The 25717-nt window shown below is 42.7% G+C and overlaps 1 long non-coding RNA gene across 1 annotated transcript; it reads left to right on the top strand.

The window, feature by feature from the left end:
* The first annotated feature begins 7145 nt into the window (after positions 1 to 7145).
* LOC127059152 (uncharacterized) lies at positions 7146 to 11552 on the top strand. The gene is made up of 3 exons (XR_007776636.1): positions 7146 to 7281; positions 8552 to 8624; positions 11274 to 11552. It is a non-coding gene; the product is annotated as an uncharacterized LOC127059152 (long non-coding RNA).
* The last annotated feature ends 14165 nt before the right edge of the window (positions 11553 to 25717 follow it).

Below are 25717 nucleotides of genomic sequence, written 5' to 3'. Positions count from 1 at the left end.
CCATGGTGGTGTTCCTATAAGGGAATTGCATTTAATTATTTTAAATTATTGAAGCAGGCCAAAGGGTTGTGTCCAACCTTTCAAGTGACGTAGTACCCACTATTCTTCATATAATTTGAGGAGCCAATGTCCATGTCACTCAAGAAGGCAAGTAAGAACTGTCTTTATATCCTTAGCATCGAACAGATGATCAGTTTTACCATGAGCATAGCTGAGCTACTTTATAAAACCTCCCCAGCCTGCATTTTCTGTCTGACACTTTGTTGATAGTGTTGCTTATATGAAAATCCTGCAGCCCTTTTATTTTTAACTCCTGTGTTAATGATGGGGATGCTTAGGGAGAAATTCCCTCTTTGCTTTTTTGCCTTTGCTGTGAAAAAATAATAAATGCTTGTCAGCCTAACAAGATGTAAAGTGCCTTCCCTGCTCTGCAACATTTAATTCCTGAGGTGTCTTTGTAACTGCATTTTGTTTTGCTGAACAGAATTTCTCAAATATTTTCTATCACATCAACTTGTGATAAGCCCAGTCTAACCTTTTGGACTTATTTTTGTCTCAGGGCATTGTTTTTCAGTCACTGCCTGCTTCCTTTCTCTCCCAGCTAGGAGATGAATAGACCTAGAATAGAGGAATGCTGGTGGTGCTTTGAGGTGGATATACCTAAAACTCTCACTGCAGCAGCTAACAAAAGAAAATGAAAATGGCTCTTTGAATTCAAAAAGCTTTATTAGAATGTCAGCTAGAATACTTAATAATCTTAATTAGAATTCAAAGCTATGAAGAACATTCTTAAATATTTAAGCGCTCTCTGCCCTTGTCCATTAAGTGCAGATCTTTTCTTTTCTGCCCTTGTCCTGTGCAGATCTTTCCTTCCAATTCTTCAGTCAACCCAGCCATGGTTTTGGGGGTTATTGCAAGCCCTGAGCTGCCCCTCTCATCCACAGAGAGTTGTCCCCATGGGATGTTCACTCCCTGCCCCTCTCTGATGAGTTTTTCATTGCCAAGTTTCTGCTCTTGGCCCTTCCTGCTGCCAGGTCACCTTCTGCTTGTGGAGCTCTTTCCTGTGCAGGCTCAGGAACGCTCATCCTCTGAGGACTGAGCCATGCCCACCCCATCTCTGTCTCCTTGACCGTGGGAACTGAGAAACCACCTGGCACAGAACCACAGCAAAGGCTGGGGCAGATGTGGATGGGTCTTGCCTGCTACCTGCCCAACCTTCCCTGCTTCTTGTTTGCAGCTGGAGAGTTCCTCCTGTCCTCAAGAGGAAAGCCTACCTGGCAGATCAGTCCTCCAAGACTGTAAATACAGAGTGCATGAGCCCACTGAGCTCAGCAGAGCTGGGATATTTATGTGTGAGAGAATTTTCCATAAGCAAAGTGAAAAACCCATCAGTCTTTGCATGTTTGGTGCCTGAGAATAAAAATTTTGGGCAGGTCTTCATAACTGTTATTGATACATTTCATGCAGTGCAGTGCAGGGTTGTCACTGTACAAACAGCTCTTCGTGTCTGATTTCCATTTTTCTTTTAAATTACATTTCTTTAATCTTTAATTTCACTCAGTATTTGGATTTTTTTTTTAAATTTCATACACAGATGTGGGATGATGCTTTTATCTGTTCTCAGTAATACAGAACTAAGTTGGTTCTCTCTGAGTTTCTCTGTAGGATACCAAATATTTTCCTCTCTTCAGTACAGATGAACCTGTTGCTCTAGAATACATTTATTTATTCACATTGAAAAACTTTTTTTGTTGTTATTTTAATGGGAGTCTTTTCTGTAAAGATGTTGTTTAAAAGCTTGTATTTGAAATGAGATTTTTATTGTAACTGCTCCAAGAGGACCCTCATAGCCTTGACATCTGAAGTCTTCCAGAAGAAGCTAAGTGGGCTCTGTGTTTGAAGTGGCAGCACAATGCAAAGATGTAGCAGGAGGGAAATGTATTGTATTAATTCTAACAGACTTCAAGAAACTTATAATATCTATGAAAGTTCTTCACATCTTTTGTTCAGAAGTGTCAGATATAAAGAATGTTGAAATCAAGGACAAAGATGCCACAAAGGCTTGTGTGAGATGGAGGACCCAGACCTCTTTGTGAGAGTGAGACAACTTCTCTTGTGCTTCTTTCACAGAAATAACAATAATAACAATAATAAAAAGCTACTCAGCAACATCTCTGAGCACAAAGGCTGAACACATCTCTGTCCTGTGAGACTGAAATGATTATTTAATAGGTAATTAAACCTAGTCAAGGACAGTTGTCACACCAGGTACAATCTGTGTTTGTGACTTTGGTTGCCAGCTCAGGTCATCACTTGTCCCTAGACAGGAAGGATCAGGCTGTGAGTGCCCATTGTATTTAGAGAAATTATTGACCTCCCTTGCCTGTGAGTTTGGGGTCTTTGAGCGGTATCTGATGTGGGTTTTATGAGTTGCAGAAACTTTCAAGAATACATATATTATTTGGCTGTAAAAATGGGAACAAATCAAGGGAACTTAGACATCTTCCTGTTCTCTGCTTCTAGCTGACTCATCTTAAAACTTAGAGCTGAGGAGCCTAAATATTGTCTAGAAAAATAAATTTCCAGAGTAGAAAGTGGTTTTACAAAGGCACTGACTTCCAAAGAGCATTTACTGTCTTGTCTCTGCAAACTATTGAGAATCTAACTGATGCTATTCGACTGGTGACTGTGCTACATATCAAAGGTCTTCACAATTTTAAAATTATTTTTTTAATGCCCTATGCAAATACTTTGGCTCAGTAAGTGTGTTAATATGAAGCACCCATGAAACAAAGCTTTTGTTCTCAAGCAATTCAAAGATCAGTTGAATTGAGACCACTATGGCAGACAAGAATTCATAATGCTTTGGCTTCCAATTCTTTGTTGAAATCGTCCTGGTTCCCAGAGGGATTTCTTTGTGTTTAGTTATGTTTGAATCAATTTGCCTGCATTGTGATCCTTCAAAAAAAACCCAAACACCAAAGTTAAAACAACAACCACAAAAACCCCACCTCCAACCCAGCTTCTTTTGTAAAACTGGTTTCTGATCATCTACTGCTATCTTATCTGTTTGTCATCTACAGAAATTTTTACATGAGCATCTAGAACATTGATAAAATATTAAATAATATTGAGCCAAGAGTTATTCCCTGGGGAAATCTGCTGGGAAAAGCCTCACCAATTCCTGTCTCCCACTAATATGATTACATGAAGTCGCCTTTTGATATCAGTGTTTACAATTTTAACATTAATGTCCAACAATAAAGCTGTACCTGACACTTGGGATTTCTTTGTTTCAAGTTGCCTTCTTTATTATGCTGAATTCTTGAAGTTTATAAAGTTTTCATTGAATTTTGTACTCTCCATTATTACTTGTCTGTATTTGCAACCCGACTGAAACTCTTCGCCATTTCTTGCTCTGCTTTTTAATCCTTTTTTTCTTTTGAAGTAGTTGTACTTTATATGTATTTTTTGCAGATCACAACTTTTTATGTGTCTGCTGGGTTTGGGGTTTTTGCTGTCAAGTGAAAGACCTTTATTTTTTCCCCAGAAATTCTGTATTTTGTTAGGTAGCCACAGGCCAAGTCCAGCACTGCTTGTTCCTGACAGATTAGCTTTCCTTTCTCTACATTACACAGTGATTTTTGTAGAATAGTTCACTCTGTTGTCTCAGCACATGTGGTTGTGTGCTCAGATGTCAGTGTTTTACTGATCATAACCCTGAGTATTCAAAGACCTCAGAGTCTGGGTCAGAATATTGTGGAGGACTGAGCCATAGGATGGGTACTTGCCCATGAAGAGCTGAATTAAAACCTGATCATGATTTTGAGAGAGAAACAGCATTAAATACATTTCCTGTGCACCTGGTGCCTTTTCTGGCTGGTAGAGATATATAGAGATATTAAAGATGAAATATAAGAAAAAAATACCTATTTCTTTACCTTTTCCAGGCGTAAATATTTTAAAGACAGTAGTCAGGTGTATGGCTCAGCTAGCATTTATCTGGAAGGAATATTTTGCATAAATTTTACATAATTATTATTTACACCCTTCTCCAGAGCTGGGAATCCAGCTGCACTTGCCATTGGAATGCACAGACAGTGTTAACAATACTTGTGCCAGGAAGATTTTCTTACCCTCCTCATATTGCCAAAGGATTTATTATCCTTTACAGCCAATACTTCATGGACTTGTGTTATGAATGTTTGTTGTTTAGAATTTGTCACTGAGGAAAGGCCAATTCCAGACGTGGTGCTCTAGATTTGTGATGTCGTGCAAAGCCCAAGTTATTTTTCATAATTATTAATATTGCTTTGGTGACAGTCCAAAGGTGAGTTGTATCTGCTCATCTCCAAATGACCCTGTGAAGATGAGCAACATTTGTAATGATTTTGGTCAGTGGCTTCTTCGCTACTCTAAGTAATTTCAGAGCCCAGCCAAGGGATTTACGATTCCATAAACAGATCCCACCCGCAGAAACTGTCTGAGCTTGAGGGATCTGAAAGAACTGGCTGTTCCATCAGTGTGTCCAGAGTTTCCAGCACAGGAATCAGTACAGCTTGTCTGTGAACTGGGAAGACACCCCAGGTGGTGACATACAAAAAGGACACAGAACATTCCCTTTCTTTCAGATCATCTCTCTCGCCTGCTGGAACTGGGTGATGCATTTTAAAGAGGTTGGGGGATTTTGGTCAGAAGGTTTTCTGAAATAATTCTGTTGCAAATATTTCACTGGATGAATTAAAACAAAAGCCCAAAAAACAACCAGAAAAAGCAAAACAGATGCCTTTCTTGTTTTTTTTTATACAAACTTTTAAAATTCCTTTTGTTCAGAGTTACTGAAGGCTTTGGATCTGCTTTTTTGGGGCGAGGGAGGGGGCAGGGGACATGGGCACAGACACATGAATGGAGGTTTTTAATTTTTAACACTAGCCCATAATATTACCAAGCTCAATCAAACCTTCTCAATGGGGATTGCAGAATTGAAATAGGGTTTTTAGACCTGCAGCTGAGCAGGCTTCACCTTTGCTGATGGGAACAGCTGTGGTTTGCTCCTGCTCCTAAATTAACTCTGAAAAGTAAATACTTCCATGGGGCAGTCCAAACAAAGGGGTTTTTGGGGGAGAAACAGAAATTGTTTAGATGCCCTTTAAGGAAGGCTGGGTGATGATTTAGCTACTGGGATACAAAACCTTTAGGAACTGATAGCACCCATCTCTGGGGAACAGACTGTGTTGGCCTAACTTGACCTCTGCATGCACATCACCTGCTCACTGTTGCACTCCTCTGGGAGTAGCTGATAGCACCATTCCCAGAGCTCCTGAAGGTTGGAGCAGATGGAGAATCTGTGGCATTTGTGGCATAGGAAGAAAAGCAGGTGTTGCTGCGGGTCTTACAGTGGGAAACATAGCTGGAGTATTTCCAGTATCCCAGGGATGTCCTGTATGAATTAATGGGAGGTTGGAGGAATACCACGTGGGTGAGGAAGAATTGGCTGCTTTGGAGGTTACAGAAAAATTAAAGCTTCTTCCTATCCCAAGATCCTGGAATTTGCTGTCCTGCAGGAGAAAACTCCTGGGAAGAATATGCTTGAATACTGCCAAGGTAGGGGAAGCCGCCCGGGCAGTTCCTTCAGGATCCATCCCTGGGGACAAGCCACATAAGGCAGTAAAGTGAGTCCTCTCTTGTGCCAGCAGAACGATGGAGGAGGAGGAAAAAGACTCTTCTAGCTTTCCAGTGGGCAGGAATAGGAGTAGTGTGTGTGCTTAAGCACAAAGCAAACCTGAAATGGCTCAGTGGAGCTGTGCTGGGAGCCACAAGCTGCTCCCAAGGCTGGCTGCTTTGGGAAAACATCTTCCCAGCAAGCACAACCACTCAATGCTCCATCAGGAGCTAGAGGAAAGCTGGAGGACATGCAGCATCCAAACCACCTGCACAACAAACAGAAGGAGGAATCCTGCACCAGATGTGATGGACAACAGCCCAGGGAAGGAAGCTGTGATTGCCCTGACCCATCTGGGGTTTTTTCAGAGCTTTGAGAGGATTTTCCTTTGAAGACATTCACCCTAATGTTTACATTTTCTGTCATCTCATGCTTTTGCTTATGATTATTCACAGCAGCTCAAGGGTGACTTCAGACCCCTGGGTCTGTGGTCACTTCCCTCAGGAGCTGTTCCTGCTCCTGGAGGCAGTTTTATAGTTCTTGGGGAGCTCAGCTCTCTCCTCTAGAGCAGCCCACTGGGGGTCCAGGTGCTTTCTGCTCCTGCTCTGTCAGCAGGGATTTGAGGAGATGGGTTTTTTCCCTGGTGAAATAGATCAACTACGTTTGACATTTAAATTGTCACGCAGAATTAACCTGCCACTGAGATAACAGGAGGAGGACAGAGCAGCTTTCTCTTCCAGCTATTCCCCCCTCCTCGGATTTTCCACCAGAGACTTCAGTTTCTCCTCTGTATCCTTCTCCCTGTCCAACTTTGCAACAAGCCAGACCAAAAGAGCAGCAATTCCTATATGAACATTCAATTAGTCCCATATTTAAATCTTGTCACTGTGACCTAGTGAATTATGCAAGGGGCTGGATACCAGAAATCAATTGAGCTCTAATTCCCAGCCCTGGCACCGGATCTCTCAGCATATTGCTACAGGCAAGTTATTTCAGCACATTTTCTCTCTCCATTTCTTCCCTATAAATTGCACATGTTAACATTAGGTGATGCAGCAGCATCACAGATGTACTGAGATATTTGGGTAAAGGAATTATAGCAGCACATCCCACTCTTACATTGTGTGCCCAGGTCTTTGCATCAGATGTTTATTTAAAAATGCATCCACAGCAAAACATTTGCCAAACAAAGGATGATTCAGGCTTTGTCTTACTTCCATTAAAGATACAAGGTCTGGGGAAAATCTTTCAAGTTATTATCATATGAAAGACAGCTTAAGATGAAGAGGAGGTTACAAGAGAGTAAAATACTCAGTATTTTCTATCCCAAAATGCTAAGTTATCACTTACATGCAGTCCAGCACGATGGCAATTCAGAACCATGGGGGTCCTTATCTCCCATGGCTCATGCAGAAATTATTGCATATGTTGTTATCAAGAACAGACTGAATCCAGTGGGAGAGGCTGCATCAGTGAGAAGGGTGCCATCACAGGCAGGGCCTTAGGGGTTTTTTAAAGTTTTTTTCCACCTTGATGAAATGTTTTTAAACTGGCTTTGTAAAAAGCCAGCACCAAGTCTACAGTGCTCTTCAGTGAAGAATTTGTAATGCAAAGGGAATGTAAGTATGATAGAGAAAAGGAAGTATTATAGCAGTTTACAAGCCTTTCATGTTGGTTTCTTAGAAACATTGGGTGAGTACTTTGTCTCCTGTTTGCTCTCTGTTGCTCCCAGCCTGGTTCTTCCCATCACACTGTACTCACAAGTTAATCTCTGCACTTTGCAGTTGTTATCCACTAATGGAGGAATACAAGTGACTTGTGGCAGAAACCTAAATGTTATTTATATAAAAAACTACTGGAAAATATCTCCTTGTGATCAGTGTTTCCTGAATGGTTTAAAATGTCATCTGAGACAAAGTCCTGTTCAGCTGTTCTCCAGTGTGGTATTTTCATGGTGCAGAATTTGTGAGGCGTGGGAGAGCCAAAATGTGAACTCATGGAAGGCAAAGACTTTAAGCTGCTTAGGTGGCTGCATGAAATATCTTGAAAAAAGCACAGGGCAAGGAGGGAGGAATAAATTATGTGGTTTAACTGTCCTTAATTTCAATTAAATATGGTAGCAGTGAAATTGGAAATGTATTTAGCCTGATAACTTCCCTCTAACAAAGCATCCTTGGTGTGGCTTCCAGGGATTCAAGTTCACTGTCCACATTGCTGAAACCTCTTTGTGTCACACAGACCTTATCTGAAATCAGCAGTTTATTCTGGCTTCAATAGCTTTTGGCCACTTTTTGCCATCTTAATGCTGCCTTGGTGAAGTCAAGCTGTTTGCACATCCTTTCCCTCCAGCCCTTAGAGGAAACTTTAATATGAATGTAAAATCCTTTGCTGGGAGGTGATTCATTGGGTAGGATATGTAATGGTCTCCTTGGTCTCTGAATGTTTCAGCCAACTGATAAATAATCAAGAACCTTGAATATTCCTTTCTGTCTGTCTGTCTCCTCAGAGTGCTTTGTTTGACTCAGAGTAATTTATGGTGAGTGCATTAAAGCCAATCACTGTAATGTCACACACAGGAATTACCACAGCACATTCTATCACTGGGGGGCTTTTTCAATGCCAGGCAACAGATTTGTCCCAGGGCAGGGTGTGTTTGGACTTATTGTTGTTGTCATTTTCCTCCTCTGCATTTTTAAGTGTCCTAATTAAACAGTGAGACTGAAAAATCAAAGTTTTACACATTCTTCCAAAATCCAAGCACCATTCCCAATGAGGGGTTTTTGGGTTATTGTTGGGTGGCTATAGCCCCTTTTTTCTTTCCCAACCTTATAATCTTAAGTCCAAACTTTTCAACCTTGATACCTCTGTTATTGTTTTCTGACTGCCCAGGTGAATGCAATGAATGTCTGTGGAGCCAGGTCCTTGAAGAAGAGCTCTGCAAACTGGGATTTTCTCCTGGAAGGTCAGTCACAGAGTCTCAGCCTAGGTTGGCCTCTCCTCCTTTTGCCTCCTGGCAGTGTTTGCATGTCAAATGATGGCATTCTCCAACCATGAACTCCAAGGCCTGTGCTCCCACTGTTGCTTGGCAGGAAGGAGAGATCTTCTGTATGGAATTAAAGAGCCTCCTCTCTTCCTCTGATTTAAAAAATCATTTTAAAAAGGCTTTTCCACCCCACATCTTCTGAAGTTAGCGCTGCATCCCTGCAAGGCTGGCAGCCTCTGAAAACAATTAGAAAGAGACCCTTGAAGGCAGGATCTGGACAATCTTGCAAGAGACATAATTTTAATCTCATAGAATGTCTTGGCACACTGGGTGAAAACAGGCTTTGTCCCTGGGATGAGAAATGATTAAAGCCAAATTCTGTCTTGCGGTGATTATGGAACAGGCTGAAGTACAACATGAGGCATGGCTAAATTGGTTGTCTTAATCCATGGTCTAATAGACTCTAAAACATCTCTCTGAATGGGGAGAGATCATCTGTTTGGGTGTCATCTGCATGCATGTCCTGACTATTACCCCCAGGAGCCTCTTCTTCCTCCTGCTTGACTTCACCCACTGCCCTTCCTGGCATCTGTGGCTGCCCAGCACCTGCTCCTGCCTCCCCCCACACAAACACAAACTCTTCGCTGCCCACTGGCTTCTCTCATGCAGCCTCTCCCTCTGCAGGCAGATGGCTTTGGGCAGGACATGCCACCCTCCTGTTTCCCCACAGGATGCTGCTTTATACTCTGGCTACACACCTACATGCTGCTGCCTCTTTTGGCAACCTTTCAAAAAGCTCTTCAAGGACAAAACCCCCAAAATACAAGAGGCTTTCCTAAAAAGGAAAGTTCCCTTTCCTCTAATTTAATCTTATCCAAATATATCAGAACAAATACAAACCATTGTACAGGAATTTTAATCTCTGCCAAGCCTCAGTGGTTTAAGCTGGCCAGCCCCCAGAGATGGGCTGCTGGGACCCCACCAGCCCTGTGAAGAGCAGGAGGTTTCACACAGGGGTCACACTTTGTTTCTGAGGCAGCAGCAAAGCACGTTGCTCCTGGTTTTCATCAGAATCATTAGCCAAAACTTTGGAATTTTGCAAAGTTGACAGAGGAAAGAAAGCCCAGGAGATTGCTGGCACAGTATTAATTTACATATTGAGTGTACAGGGTCAGTTCCTAGGAACCCAAGCAGAACCAAAGACAAGAAATGCTCCTGATTAAAACTCCAGACCTCTCTTATCAGCACTGCAACCCCAACCCCAGCACATTAGTGTCCCTTCCACACCTGAGAGTTGAGTGATGAAGGATCTGGGCTCCTTTAGCTGCCAGGCTCAGGTTTTATCCACCTTGTCCAGCAAAAATACTTCCCAGACACCCAGAAAACACCTCCATCTGCTGTTCTTCAACCTCAAGAAGACTCAAACATGCTTTGATTTCAGGTGAGAATGTACCTTTGTGTTGGCTGCAGTTTGGACATCACTAATGAGTGCATGCAAATCTGGGCACTGAGGGCATTTAGTGTGCTTTATAAAACCATAAATCACTTAAAAATGGGAACAAGGGAGCTGTTTTTCCTAGCAGAGGGCTCAACTGGCCCTTCTAGGTGTTAGTCTGTGCTTGCAGTGTGTGGTTCAGCCCAAAGCCATCTCTGCTGCACAGCTCACTCTATAAAACTGGAGATGAAATAAGGAGCAGAGGTGTCACCAGACATTTGATCTGATGCAAGCCTATGTCCAAATCTTTCATGTGTGGATTCTTCTTTTTTTGTTGTTGTTGTTGTTGTTAGAGTTTTTGTTTGGTTTTAATGTTTGTTGGTTTTTATTTGTTAGTTGTTTTCTGTATGGTTTTGTTGTTGTTTTGTGAGGTTTTATTGGGGGATTTTTTTGTTGTTTGTTTGGGTTTTTTTTTTAAGATAAGCTCACACACAAATCTTGATCACTGAGATCTGTAGCTGTAACTACACGTGGACAAACACAATCTGGAGCTTTGCTGTTGTGGCTGCACCAGTTTAATGTGGTCTGGTACCCTGATTAAGGAGCTGTGGTGTTTAGAAGTCACTTGGCAATCAGTGGGTTAGTTTTAATCATCTTTGTGCCCAACAAGGGTGTGAGTGAGGAGGAGATGAGGCACTGAGATAAGGAGAAGCTTTTAATTCATTTCCTAGGTGACCTAAATTCAGCCCCTGTGGCCATCATGTCAATCCCACAGTCTTGTCTGCTAGATTACTGATGTAAGTAATGGTGACACGTGTATTTATTGAATGTCCTTCTCTGTGGCTTCAGGAAGGACATCTCAGGGGGAAAAAAGTTGCTTGGATGTAATGATACTTGTCATCAGTTCTGTTTTCCACGAACTCTGCTTTATCCTAGCACTGAGAGAGCATCTGACAGTGTGTGCCACAGAAATGTAGTGCATTTATCCTGTGAGGGTGGCTTGTATTGTGGGAGATCAGACATCTCTTCTGCTGCTGAGGCATAAAACGTGCAGAACTTACTGACTTACTGAAAATAATGCAAAATGCAGATGTGGTGCCTGTACAGAGATTGGAAATCCCAAGCCTTTGTGCAAGGTCTGAGCTTTTATCAGAGCTGCACAATCATGCAATCTCTCTCTCTCTCTCCTTTAGACTTCCTCCTGTGCTGCAGCAGTTTTGGGAAGGGAAGTGATGTGTCCCATCTCCTGCTCTGAAAGAGGTGTCTGAGCTCCTGGGTCATGAGAGAAAATCTGTGCAAAGCATCCTCCCCTGTGCTTCATACCCAAGGAAAAACTGAGACTGCTGAGGGAACTTAAGCACAGAAAGACCTAATTTGCAGATCCCAACAGGCATGTACATGACATAGATGCAAACCTGCACAGTCCTGCTGAGATGACAACATTTCTGAGTTGCAGCAACAAAACTCCAGATAGCTGGGTAATTACAGTGACAAAAATTATGTATTTATGGCCCTTTAGGAGCCTCAAGTGATAAATGTTCTGTGGATTGCACTCCCACATTTGAGTGCCCACAGTCTGTCCTGGTATCCTGTGGTTCCTCCTGCCATCAGTGACACTTTGGGCATGGTGTGTGCAGGCTGCTCTAGCTCTGAATTAACTTCTCCAAAGTGATCCCAGTTTTCCTGTCTCCCTTCCACAGGTCAGCCCAAGCTCAGCAGTGACTCAGCAGCACACCTGGCCTTGCACACGAGACTGAACATATCCTGCTGTGTGTTTCATCTCCATCACTGCTACTTCCTAAAGTTAGAAGCAAATAAAAGTCATGCTTAATGAAAAATAAGTCTTTATAATTTAGGTATCCAGCACCACCTGGTCTTCCATCCTCTCCCCTAACCTCTTCCTGGATAACATTTCCTGTGCTGATTGTATTAGTGTAGCATGGAGTGAAGTACAGTCAAAGGCTAATCTTTTTGTGATTGAATATTAGATTCCTCATTTCAAGAGGCTCTCACAAACAGCTTTTTGTCAGACTGATGGAAGATGGCAAGGATGGAAGAGAACTTGAGGGAAAAGTGCATGTCTCTTCCCAGGGGTTTTATTCCCTTTTCCTTCATAGCTTTTACATTATGGCAAATAGTATAATTTAGAGTTGTAATTTCAAAAAAGATGTTCATTACTGAGAAGGCAGCCTGACCAAATCTTCCTCAGAAGACACTTAATTGACAGTGTTTAGGACTGACAACACACCTGAGATGGATTACCAGCAATTCATCACTGAAGCAGAAGGAAAGGAAGAGAAGGACAAAACAGACAGAAAGAAAAAGCCTAGAACTGTCAGGATCTAAAATGGAGTAAACATGCAGCTGAATAATATTGATCCTGTGCTTCCTGAACCCTCTTTAGAAGTGTATAAAATTGCATATTAAAACCCATTAATTGTTATTTTTTGCAGGATGAAGATCCAGCACAATCACTGCTGCTCCTCAGACAAATCCAGTCCTTTACCCCTAATGCAATAGGTGGGACCAGTCCTAGGGACTGGTCTTCCCAGGATTTCCATTTCTGTCTTAAAACCCTCTGCTCTTTCTTCTTTTAATCACTTTTAATTGCTCTGTGAATTACTCCCAAAAGAAAATATTTGCAGGCAGGTTAGAAAGGGTGGTGTCCAGAAGGGACCTGGCAGTTGAAGCAAAATATACACATGATGCAAGTAAAATATAATAAAACAACACATAACATCTGTCCCCAACCACCACCCAGTTCTGGAGGGTCTGACTTTGACTTTGATTATGTCTCTGCACTTTATGAGTCCTCTATATTTACATGTTTGTTGCTGCTCAGACTCAACAGTTGTACTTTCTATGTTAGGTAAAAGCAGGAAAAGATACACTCTAAAGCCTGGTTATTTTTGTTTATTGTGGGAAGGAGGGTTAAAGATAAAGTTTCAGAACTGCCCTCTCCCAGTAAAGTAACCTGGTTTTGCTTGTGCTGCTGTCTAGAAAATAATGTGGGATTTGGGATGTTCATGAGAATACTGCGCCAAAGAGTCAGCATAGCAAAGGGTCTCTGCTTTGTCACATCACAGTTAAAGCTCTTGCTGTGAATTTGGCAGGTGAAGGGGGGAGGGACCAAAAAGTCTTCCTCTGCTGTTTGTGTGCCAACTGTGTTTGTGTTTAGCATAGGTTTTAACACTGATACCCTGGAGGAAAGTAGGATTCTGTCCAGAGACCCTGAGGAGATGGAGCTGCTTCCCTGCAAGCCTGGGTGAGGAGCCTCCAGGAGAGGAGAGCTGGCAGATGTGTCCCTGTGTGCAGCATTCTCTGTGAGCTTGCACTGACCTGACTTTCTGCTCTGGGAGTGTTTTCTTGTGGGGCTGTCCTGATCTTTCCTTGTCAGCTGGAGGCAAGGCAGCTTCTGGATTCACTCCCTGCAGTACACAAGTCTCAAAACAAAACACTATGTCACCTAATTGCAAGAGCTGAAATTATTTATGGACCTGGCCTTTGGAGTCAGAGTCTCAAACTTCTTTAATTACCTTTGGGGATCTGTGCACAGGATACCATGGTGATGAGAATAATATTTGGAATTCAAGTCTTGTCTAGTGTGCTTTAGCAGCTGGAATGGGCAAGCAACTGGTTATGACCATAACAGAAATGATGCCAGAAAACCTACATGCCCAGAGTTTGGAGTGTTGGCTTTTTAATAAGATGCACAAAACTCTGGTTATCTTTCTTAAGCCCTTCTGGAAACAAAATTTGGAAGGAAAGCTCCTGTTCAATATTCAATGTCCTTGTGCAGTGTGAATCTTTACCTATAAAGCTCCTCACCAAAGGAGGAAAGACTAGAATGTAAATTGTTTTGATACTGCTATCTGGAGCATTTATATACATCCACTAAAACCCCAAAACTGAGCATGCAAATTATTCCCATTACAGGTCCATACCAACATTGCTGAAATTAGTCTGAATCTATCATTGCTTGATTCAAACTTTATAAAATCTCTGGGGACAACTTCAATGTTTAAGGTGATTTGTTTCTCCAGGGAAGCCATCCAGACTCATTAGCAGACCGTGGCAATTGTCAGAACTGATGATATCTGGAGGCAGCTGCTGTTTTCCAACTCACCTCTAAGGATCCACTGAGGCACAGCTACACAGGACTCTCCATGGGCTGATGTAAGGCTTGGAACCACAGGCAGCCCACATTCAGCCAGACCATAGCACAAATCTATCAGCCTCAGCCACGTGGGATTCATCTGAGCAAATAAACTGGTTGTCTAGTCTTGCTTTGGCACCACGGGGAAATTGGCACATTCAAGGCATGATTCATCTTGCCCTAAAGCTGATATCTAAAATAAGTCAGCTGAGCATGCTGTAAAAGTGTCTGTTTCCCTTCATGGCTACAAAGGATGGGAGGCTCAGTGAGGCACAGATGTCTCCAGCATAGGTGTTTTGAATTAGGCAAGATGAATCCTGTCTATGCTGTATTTTTTAAAAATGCCTTTTGTGATGAATGTTCAGGTCTGAAATTGGAAGTACAAGTTCAATTATAAAGTACAGTGTCCTCAAGGGCCCTCGAAGAAATGCGTTTGCTCTGAGTTCAACCCTGACCCAAAGCCCTGATGCATCTTTTCCCAGAATTTAGTGACTATAACCCTACAGACACTTCACTGTTTAGTCCTCTCAATCACTTTCATTTAGCAATTGAATTCAAAGATTTAATGGATATTTTTAGAGTTTACTCATTAAAATTGTTTGGACCAGGTAGCATAGACATTTTCCCCTTCTTCCACAAAGAGCTCGAGGATTTGTAACAATGAAAACATGACTTTGCCCCAAATGGCTGCTTTCCTAATTTTTTTCCCCCCTTTGTCTTGTGTCATCCATAACATTTGATTGTGCCACAGCTCAGAGGAGAAATTTTTTGAGTAGTTTAGAACATCTTGAGCTTTGATTTCTAATCAATTTGCACTAACAGCTATGGAAACCAGTATAACAAGCCAGGCCTTTTCTGTCTCTTTCTCTTTCTTACATTTGGAAAAATAAATCTGAGCAGTGACTTGTATAATTACTCTTCCATTTGTATTTCTAGACTTGTCAATCTGGCAAGCGCCATAGAGAGGGATTAAAAGCTTTCTCCTTCTCTCTCAATCAGAGATTTCATTTGCTTCCGTGTTTTACAGTAAATATAATCAGTTCAGCAGGAGATGGTTTTGTTCTCTGCAGTGATGTCTTCCTAGTCCAGGGAGTTCTTATTAGCAGCCTGGATGTGAACTCAAGTGACAGGAGCCCCCCACACTGAGTGCCATCGCAGCTGCAGGCAGAGTGAGCGGGGCTGGAGTCCCTGTGGGGCACCTGCAAATGTGTGTGCCCACAGGAAACCCAAAGATCTCCACTCCTCCATTTCTAGGTGGGGTTTAGGGGCTCCAAATGAAAGTTGGAGTCAGACTCAGCCACCTTCCAGGTGTTGTCACAATCAGTTGCCAAAAACAGACTGTACAGATTAATCTTAATTCCTGTTCAGTCTCAAACATGGAGTCTCTGGGAAGCTCCTCCAAACAACCACAGTCCACAGCCAGGGACACAGGGAGTTTTGCTCTTCTGCCCTGGAACTGGCCCCAGTTTGGTGGGAAGGGGAGGTGCTGGATCATGGCAAGGCTTGGTGGTGGGATGGAGGGGGCTTGGACTGAGGGCCATCAGTGTGGATTGCAAATTATTCAACTTACTGTAGAGGAGAAAATAAAGGAATTTTTGAGTAGTGAAGAATTGCATGGTGGGCATTTAGATATCTCTAAGTTTAGACAGCAGCAGAGCAGAGAGTTTAAATATTGCTTTCTGTGCATTTGAGCACCTGAATTCCACTGGCACCTCACTTAATTTGTCTTTGTCCTTTTTTTCACCCTGACTTGCAGGCTCTGTGCCTTGATTTCCAGCACATAAACACAACACAAAATACAATAAAAAGAAATTGGAAACACTTTGGTTAAGCCTTGATGACAGCTGGTATGTAAATGCAAAGACTTCAGACTGTCTCTCAGTACAGAGCAGCCCTTAGCACTTAGTTGTTTATAACTTTTGCATGGTCAGACCCATGGATACACCAGTGCTTCAGTGCTTTCACTGCTTCATTTCTCAGCATCTCAATTTGAGAGCAATGTCTGTTTCATGCTGCGTAAGTCCTTTGCCAATCCTTCATTAAACAAAAAGCAAACCTACCCCTAAGCCCTAAGGATTTGTTTTCCCCCACCCATACCTTTTCTAACAACTCTGATCCCTTTATGAGGACAAAAATGGTATATTTTTTTACTTACTGACTTTGCGAAAGTCAACCTAAGAGTTGATATTTCTATTCTTTCCCGTTGTCACCACTAATAAATATTCTGTGGTGGGTCTGAGCTGACAGTTGCAATGAAGAGACGGGGTGGCACAGAAATACGTGATCCTCTGTGCCTGTGCTGACAGCTGGTGTGGACTGGCACGGCTCCAGTGGAGATCTGGCCCCTGGTCCTGGATTCACACAGGGAATCCATCTGCAAAGGCAGGAGCCATTTTATGGACTGTATTTCCCTTCAGCCTGACAGGTTTTAACAGCTGATATCAGGGTGCTCTTGCACCAAAAAAGGTACTGTAGAAACTCATAATTAAGAGCAACCTCGCTTCGTAAAGCTCTTAATTTAACCAAAGAACAAACGGACATCAGAGGACACAAGGGAAAAGCAGCCTGCTTTTCCAGGCAGGTGAGGCTTCCCGCCTTGCGCTACCCGAACGGGGACGCTTGAAGTGAGGACCCCGGGAGCGCTCCTCTCCTGACGAGAGAGGAGAGGAGCTGCTGCAGCCGGGCAGGGAGCCTCGCACCCCGCCCAGCGAGGCTGCAAGCTGCTGCCCAGCCCCTCGCCAGCCAGGAGAGCAGCGAGCCAAGCGTTGGCCCGGGAGCCAAGCGCTGGCCCGGGAGCCAAGAGCGCCGCTGCCGCTGCTGCTGCCGCTGCCATGAGGGCCCGGCCAGGCCCGGCCCGGCCGCGCTTGGCAGCGGAGCCCGGCAGCCGCGGCCAAGCCGGGCTCCCGGAGGGGGCGGCCACCGGGAACGCTGCTGAGGCTCGCAGATAAAGAGGCTGTGCCGGGACCGCTTTGCACACAGCAATTAACAGGGAGAGACGGCAGCGAGCAAATATTCCAATGGCAGATCCAGGAGGTGCCAATATGTTTTGCCGTTCCGCGGTTGTGTTCTGGAGGCGGCAGCAGGGCTGCTGCACTGAAGGGTCTGTTCAAGTTGGCATTTCTGCTATAAACCTAATTTTTGAAAGGGGTTATAATTTGGCCGTTTTTAATTAACGAGGGGATTAAAGTTGGCACATGAGCACTGAAGGGCTGTTTGTTGCCGGTTTAATTTATTTTTTTAAATCCAATCTGTTAGGCCCATCTCAAATAATATTGTTTCCACTTGCCGGAATTGACTTTAAAGACCTTTAAAGATCTATATGCATATGTGTGTGCTTATATTTATGTGTAAGAGAAAAGAGATTTATCAAGGTGAAGAACCACATCAGAGTAGGTGAGCAGGTTGCTGAAAGATCCCACATTCCCAAAGCTACCATAACTCATAGCAGCTCTGGGCTGGAACAGGGAATGCAGAAGCAGTTGCAAATTTTTTTGCTGAATTTTGCAGAATGTTGTCCAATTGGGACTTGCAGAAACTTTCCCCCAAACTTAGGCATCATTTTTATGCACTATACTTTGATAAATAGATATTAGTATAAGCACAGCTTCAAAAAGAACCAGGCAGCTGCTGGTAAGTCACTATTAGAATACATAAAACCATGTAAATACAATGATACTGTAAGTAGTGTAAATAGACTATATTATTCTAAATCCCAAAAGTTATAGGGCCATAAACCTCTCAACATCAGAAAAATTTATTCCAGTTCTCTATTATCCCAGCCACTGGAAAGTTTTTCCCCTGATGTTTAAAATGAATCTTCCTCTTCTTAACTTAATCCTATGAATATGCCCTAGACCTGGAGAACAGACTGCCCCTTGCCTTTTCCAGCACACTTTTCATGTACCAAAAGGCCACTGCCTCTGCCTCTTGGCAGTTCTTGCTTCTTTGGGCTTTCCACCTTTCCCACCACAGCCTCTGAAAATATGTCTATCCTTAAAAAAAAAAAAAAAAAAAAAAAAAAAAAAAGGTGTCTCACCTCTTTCTAGCTGGTCTAGCCTTCCCATGAGTGATGAAGATTTTGGGTGAAGTTTCAGCAGAATCCTTGCTGCTGTGCCTTTGAGCTCAGCAATTTTGCACCTCCCAGTCCCTCTGCTCTTTCATGGATGTTTTCTCAAGCATCATCCACAGATGACCATGATACATGGAGTGTGCAACTGGACCTGTCAGGAAGAATGGTAGGATCTCTACTTTTGTAAAACTGCTTCATACCTACACTCAGTGGGAAGGGTCTGCAGCTGGCTGCATTGGAACTCTCGAGCTGGTGAGTGGTGGGCCCTTTGCTGCTGACAAGACCAGAGCTGTGTGGTGAGTAGAGGGATAAAAGTGAAGTTAAAAATCCCCCAGGCTCTTCACTGCTCTAGCAAAAACCCTGTTGGCCATGTGAACCACCTGCACAGATGATAGAGCTTGTTCTTCACAACACAGACACCCCTGCTCTCACCAAAAGTCACATCCCAGATGAGCAAGTCTGCAGGTTTGGCCCAGCTTTGGCCACAGTCCCTGGGCAGCTCCAGGACTTGCTGAGCTGGTCTAGTAATCACCATGAGCTGCTTCCCTCTGTCTGTGATGCCTGTCAGTTTGTTGGCCAGTGGCCATCCCAGCTGATTCCATCTTCACCCTGTGGCTGCTCTCCCATCTTTGTAGGTAGACAAAATGGAAATTCTCCATTAAAGTAGATGGGTAACAAAGGATGGGTTGTCCTTTTAGTTCTAGAACTCAGGGTAGGTTTTAGCCTGAAGTGACACCTACATTAGGTTTCTCTGTATATGCTGAAGCCTTTAGCTCTCTATTTTCAGTGGAGATGAAGCTGATCTAGAGAGCAGCACAGTCAGGGCAGAGCAGACAATCAGGGCTTCATTTGTTTGACCCAATGCAGGTGGCAGTCCAGAAAAGAAGTCTTGTTTAGGTCTCATGTCATGCCTGCCAGTCCCATGCCCTAAGCTTAACTTCCAGTAAAGCTGACTTGCCTTGTGGGCTCTGTTGGGAACCCAGGCACCAAAACCCCACAGTGTTGTTTAAATCTGGTGCCTTAGAGCTGAGGTCTGGCATTGACACACCACCTCATCTGTTCTTCCAATAAGGTTTGAAAAACACTCCAAATGGATGGGGTTTGGAAGGTGCTTTGATTAAATCTGCAGAGAAAATATTTTAGATGCTATATAGATTTCCAGTGATTTTTATAAGTCTGCTCTCCCTCTACCTCAATGTGCAACCAGGTGTGTTTCCAGACTCAGTTTTTGGACAGGAGAACAAGTCAAAAGCCATAGAAGTTGATAAAATCTGTGGGCTTTGCTCAAGTCCCTGCACCATCCATGGCCACCCTTGCAGACAGTGCTGAGGGCTTAGTTGAACTGACCATTCCCAAAGTGAGAAAGGGGTTCTGTGTGAGCAGTGACCTCATCTCAGGGATTAATTCTGGCAAAACTCCCCCTGGGCCAATTTCACTCCATTCACAGGTGACACAACACCCAGAAGTCCAGAGCACTGTTCAAGAAATGTTGCTGCCTTCTGCTGTCTGGATGGGAAAGCTCCTTGTGAAGCTTTGCTTCCTCTCTCCAGTTCCTCTCTCCTGGTCGCATCTGGGTGGGAGGGCAAGGGCAAGAGCAGGGTGTTCCTTTCCTGTGAGGGCTAGTTCTGATTTGGGGATTTCAGGAAGGGTGTTTTTGCAGGAAGTATGGCAGTTTGCATGGCCTGGGGCTTGTTTGTCTCCTATGGATGTTCTGCCCCCGAGAGATGAGGCTGCAGTTTGTAGGGGTGCAGCAATCACTGCTCCCCAGGGTGATGGGTTTGGCACCCAGGGTAGTGCTGCTCCTGGGGTGTGTGTGTTTGTCAGTTGAAATTTGTCTGCAATTTCCTTGATGGGATTGTTGAGTGACATGCATTCCCTTGGGAGATATTTCCATGTTTTTATTATTCTCCAGGCTCCTGTGACATTTCCCAAGTCCAGTTGTTGGGGCCTCAGGATCAATCATCTGCTCAAGGTGCCAGCGGGGATAATTTGGTCCTATGTTTCTGCAGCTCATGGTATGCCCAGTTTAGGAGTGGTGTCTCATGTAAAACCTCAAAACCCACAGTGGAAATCTCTGTCACTGAGTGCTCAATGATACAAGGTCCAGCATAATTTTTCATCACTGTGAATTCCAACAATGGCTTGAAAATGAAGATTAAAAGGAAAACTAAACCTGATTTTGTTTTTTTTTTAGGTAGAGGTACATACAAGACTGAAATTTTCAAGCTTTCAATGACACTTGAAGTGCAAATACAATTTCAGGAATGCTGGCCAGTGGGAAAAGCACCACTTACTGTGAGTTTCTTGGTAAAATCATGACAGTTGACAGCACCAGGCAGCAAACAAAAGTTATATAAAACAAACTGGTTTTCTGAGTGTGTTATCACTGCTTGCACTTCTCTGGCCTGAATATTGACATTAGATCAATTAATTAATATTGATTTTAAAATAACTTATTGATTTGAATAATTAATTTATATTGATTTGAAAATCTGTTGTTGGCTGTGAAAGTTTATTTGTCCCTGGGCTTCAGACATCTCTGATGACCCTGGTTGAGAGTGAAGGGTTGTTGATGGATAGATCATGGAGTTATTCCATCTTTATCACAGCGAAAGGAGACAATGTCATGGTTTAACCCCAGCTGGCAGCTAAGTACCTCACAGCTCACTCCCACTCTCTGCCCCTATGGGGTGGAAAATTGGAAAAAAATAAAAATCACTGATTGTGATAAGAAGAGGTTAATAATTGAAACAAAGCAAAATATAATAATCATTATAATAATAGTAGAGGAAAGGAGAGAGAGAGAGAAATAAAATAGTGAAAAAGAAAAGTGATGCAGAACACAATTGCTCACCACTCCCTGGCTGATGTCCAGCCAAACAGCAAGCAGAGCCCCTGGCCCACTCTCCCCCAGTTTATGTACTGAGCATGATGTCCTGTGGTGTGGAATATCCCTTTGGCCAGCCTGGGTCAGCTGTCCTGGCCATGCACCTCCTCCTTGGCAGAGCCTGGGAAACTGAGAAGTCTTTGACTTAGATAAACTCTACTAAGCAACAACTGAAATGTCAGTGTGTTACCAACATTATTTTCATCCTAAATCCCAAACACAGCACTGTACCAGCTATGAGAAAGAAAATTAACTCTATCCCAGCTAAAACCAGAAGAAGCCACCTTTTTTTTTTTCTGTTGGTTTGTTTTCAGGATTTTTTTTAGCATGAAAGTGCATCTACTCCAGTGGTTTGATTTTCAGGTTGCCCTGGGCCATCTGTGCTGTGCCCACTGGTGCAGGTTTATTTGTGTAGATTCATTCCCCAGCTTGTTCTCCCCAACATGCAGTAGTTTGCTCCAGGAACCTCGTCTCATTTCTTCTTTTGACTCCACCAAGATTGGTCCTCTCTGTCCTTGCATCCCTCTATAACGGACCCTGAGGTAAATTTTGAATATTTTCAGTAAATTGGGGTGGGATTGAATTAATTTCTTTCTATTTCTGGCCAGAGGAAGAAAGACTGATACAGGTACCTGGGATGTGCCACCAACCACTGTGGAAAAAGATAAAACCTATCTTATCTACTATTGTTGCTTTTGTTATTGATATTATTATTATACTGAGAGCCCACTGAGGCCCTTTTATTATGTTGTTAAAGTCAACGTTTTCCCTGTGCACTTCATTCTCCAACTTGGGAAAAATACAGAATTTTTGATAAAGTTATGCTGATAATGCTGCTAATTAGTTTCTCATCTTTAAAAATTATGACTGCAGGCAATTGGAGCAATCTCTTTGTCGCAGGACATTGTGGGCTGAAATGTCTGGATGCTTGATATCCTCTGCAGGGCTCTCACTACATGCTAATTTGTCCTTGCAGCAGAGTTCATTTTTATAGGTCTTTGCCACTCTATTTTAGAAATCCATCCTGTCAAAATAGGATCAGTCATATGTGCACAAGATGAAGGCCTCCACCAACACATGTAGAGATGTGTGTGTGCCTGTTCATCCATAAATACCTTAAAAAAATTAATCCATAGATATGTGTGTGTGCATATATTTTTGTACACACACTGATATATTTATATTATTTAATGAAATAAAATGTTTAATAAAATTAAATGTTATTTTAAAAATAATTATCTATAATATGTGCATGCACATGAAATTTGACATCTATTTAGGAACTCAGCATGTGAATGGCTAATTTAACTTGTAGGGCTCAGCTCTTCTAGGGAACATTTCACTCTCATTTCACTTAAAATATATAGTTTACAGCCTCCATTCAACACATACAAATTGCAAGCTTAAGTTGTATGCTTGCCTATGCATTTTCTAACACTTCCATCTGAACACTCATTATCATTTACTTTCAATAACTATCATCTGTCATTTTTAAAAGTTGCATAATAATGTGGTTGGTTCATATGAAAAGTGATGTTTGCTCTAAATTTGGCTATGATTTTGACATTGCTGTTATTTTTTTTTTTTTTTGTAAGCTTGACACCCACAAGCTGAAAAGACAGGTGGTAAGTTTATTTTTTTAAACTTCCCTTTCAACACCTCCCCCCACAATTAAAAAAAACCAAAAAGTCACATAGAACATTTTCAGCACATTTGCTGGAATTTCTGTATTCCTTTCCAGCAAAATTTCACTGAGAAAAATGAGAAAGCCTGAGGGCTTTTTTACCTCTTTGGGTTAAAAAAAGTACTTTTCAGTTGCTGAGGATTCAAATTATTCCTTATCCAATGAAAACCATCAGTTGAAAGAATATTTCTTCCCTGGTCCTCCTGTATGTTCTGGCTCCTCCTTTGTCCTGAGCCTGTGCATTATTATACAAAATCAGGTTTTCCCTCTCTCCTTCTCCAGATGCTGGGGCAAAGTAACAGAAGGGGCTCATGGTGTTGCATCTTCACACAGCTGAAAAATGGGAATATCTTGTTCTGAGCAGCACCTTGTGTCTCCCAGAGCTGCCAGGAGCTACAAGCTTAATGTTCCAAACACAGAGTCTTGTGGCAAATGTCCCAAACATGGAGTTCTGTTCTGCCAAAAAAAAACTTTGCTTGAAATGGCTGAACTGGGTGGTTTTCTTCATCTTTTTGAATTTTGAAAATAGTACATGGAAAATAAGTAGTTTCCAGTGAGTGAAAATCTGGGTTTAGAGAATTTTCAAGAACACACTTTAGAAAAAGAGCCATGAAATCTTTCATTAAGAAAAACTCCAACAGGGATTATGAAAATTTTTAAAAAAATTTTTAAAAATTCAGTTTGTTTCACTTTTTCTTCCTGTGTTCTGCCTTTGCCTTTGTTCCTCTCCTGAGGAGCCAGCTGTGGGGGAAGGAAAAGTTTTGCATATCTTTTCCTTCTTGTTTTCCAAGAAACTTACAAGCTGGTTGTGAATCACACTGAAAATGATTCTATTTTCATTGATGGGGCCAAAGCAAAAAACAGTCCTAAATTATGTTCTTTCTAGGACTTTATAGGTCCTGACCAAGAACAAACAGGTTTTCTTATTAGTTCAGTCTCTACTCAGAAGTAGTTTGAGGTTATGTGGGAGCTTTTTTACCATTCTGATGGTATTTCTTTTATTTGGAGTCTTCAAATTTTGTATCACAGATGAAAATTAGTAAATCTCAGAGAAGGAAACATTAAACATTTGGGAGATTTGGGGGAGCTCTTTGTCTCTTTTTTTTTTCTCTTCTTCTTCTGGTACCAAACACTTTACTGGATTCCATTCAAAATTGTGATTTCTTTGTCCTTTTCAAGGTGCAAACTGTTCCCTTCTCCAAGCTCATGGTCATGTGGTGGGAAAGGTGTGAGAATGTGTGGGCAGGAATTTGGGGCCAGAGGGGTTAATTTCTGTGGGGCCAGCCTGAGTTCAGCAAAGGTTGGCTGTGACCTGAAGCAGTTGCCAGCTGCTATGTCACAGATGTACAGAGAGCTGCTTGTGACATTTTTCAACTGTCAGGGCATGCATTATCCCAAATACCACAGGTAATTGCTTTTAGGTTTTGTTGTTTCCTTTTTTTTCCCAGAAGTTTTCTGTTGTAACAGGATAAGGAAGTTCTGGTGCTGTACCCACATTGCTCTGGACCCAGGATGAGCTGTGAGATTCATGCATGTTGCTTTTTCCCAGAGCCTGAGACTCCCTGAACACATGGGAGCTGCAGGAGTGTGTGCCTTATTCAGGGGCACATCTGCACAGCTGGATGATGATGTGATGAGTGGTGTCACAGCAGTGAAAACATGGGAGCATGTTGAGTTTTAGGAGCACTGGGCTGGCTTTGGATGAGATGGGGCATGAACATTTGAATGCAGGGTGAGCTGGAGCGGCTGTGAGTGGATAGTGATGGGATGGATGACTTTAGGGAGGGCTGGGTTAGGTAATAAACAGTGAGGCTCCCAGTAGCAGAGACAAAAGGGGTTTTTGGATGAAAAGGCAATTATTTAATCAGAGGGGAAGTGGAGGGGAATAAATACCAGAGGAATGACAGATTGATGCTCTGGAGTTGCCTCCCTCTGAGTGGTTGGACCCTGACCACCTGCCCTACCTGTCAGCTACTGTCTCACACTGCCTGCCCTGCTGCCTCCACTGCTCCATTGCTCCTGCCTTTATTTCACCCAGTGGATTCTTGCCTTTAGATTGTCTGTTTCATTGTCTGTTCTTAAGATCACCTTCTCCATCAGTTCCCACCCTCCAGCTTGTCATCACATTTGTTATTTTCAGCCTCCACCGCCCCTGCTGCTTTTCTCCTGAGATGTTTCACTGGCCCTGGTTAGTCCTGAATTGCCAAATCCTGACTCAGCTTTCACCAGACAACCACATTTTATGTCTTTATGGGCTAATCATGTCCCATCCTTATATCCACTATGGCTGAGGATGGGTGGGCAGGCACTGAAGGTCACCCTGGTTCCCGACAGGCGTGGGAGGCTGGTTTGTGCTGAAACCCATCCCAGCTGTTCATCTTGGCCTTTCATTTTTACTCTGATACAGCTACAAGGACAAGCCAACATCTCCTGGCCTCCACTGGTTGGGATGGCCTCTCCTCTGAGATTCTTAAGAGCCAGTCTTTGTACCTCAAGGTGGATTTGATATAAAGGCTTTAGACAACTAAACCCATAATTAGACTTTAACTTAGCTCTACTCTTTCCTGCTCTCGTAGCCTTGCTGAAATGGGGGCTGAGCCCACCTCTCTTCCAGGACAAAGAAAATGGGCAACACCACAATGAGGGGAAGTCTACTGCAAATAATGAAAAGCCTCTATTGTATTTGCTGGGAAATGTCCCAATGAAGGCAGGAATGATGCATCTGACTCCATGTTCTCAGAAGGCTGATTTATTACTTTATGATACTATATTATATTAAAGAATACTATACTATACTATACTAAAGAATACAGAAAAAATACTTACTCAACGCTAAAAAGA

Source organism: Serinus canaria, chromosome 1A (genome assembly GCF_022539315.1).
Source record: "Serinus canaria isolate serCan28SL12 chromosome 1A, serCan2020, whole genome shotgun sequence".
Taxonomy (NCBI): Eukaryota; Metazoa; Chordata; class Aves; order Passeriformes; family Fringillidae; genus Serinus; species Serinus canaria.
This window is presented reverse-complemented; position numbering and strand designations above follow the sequence as displayed.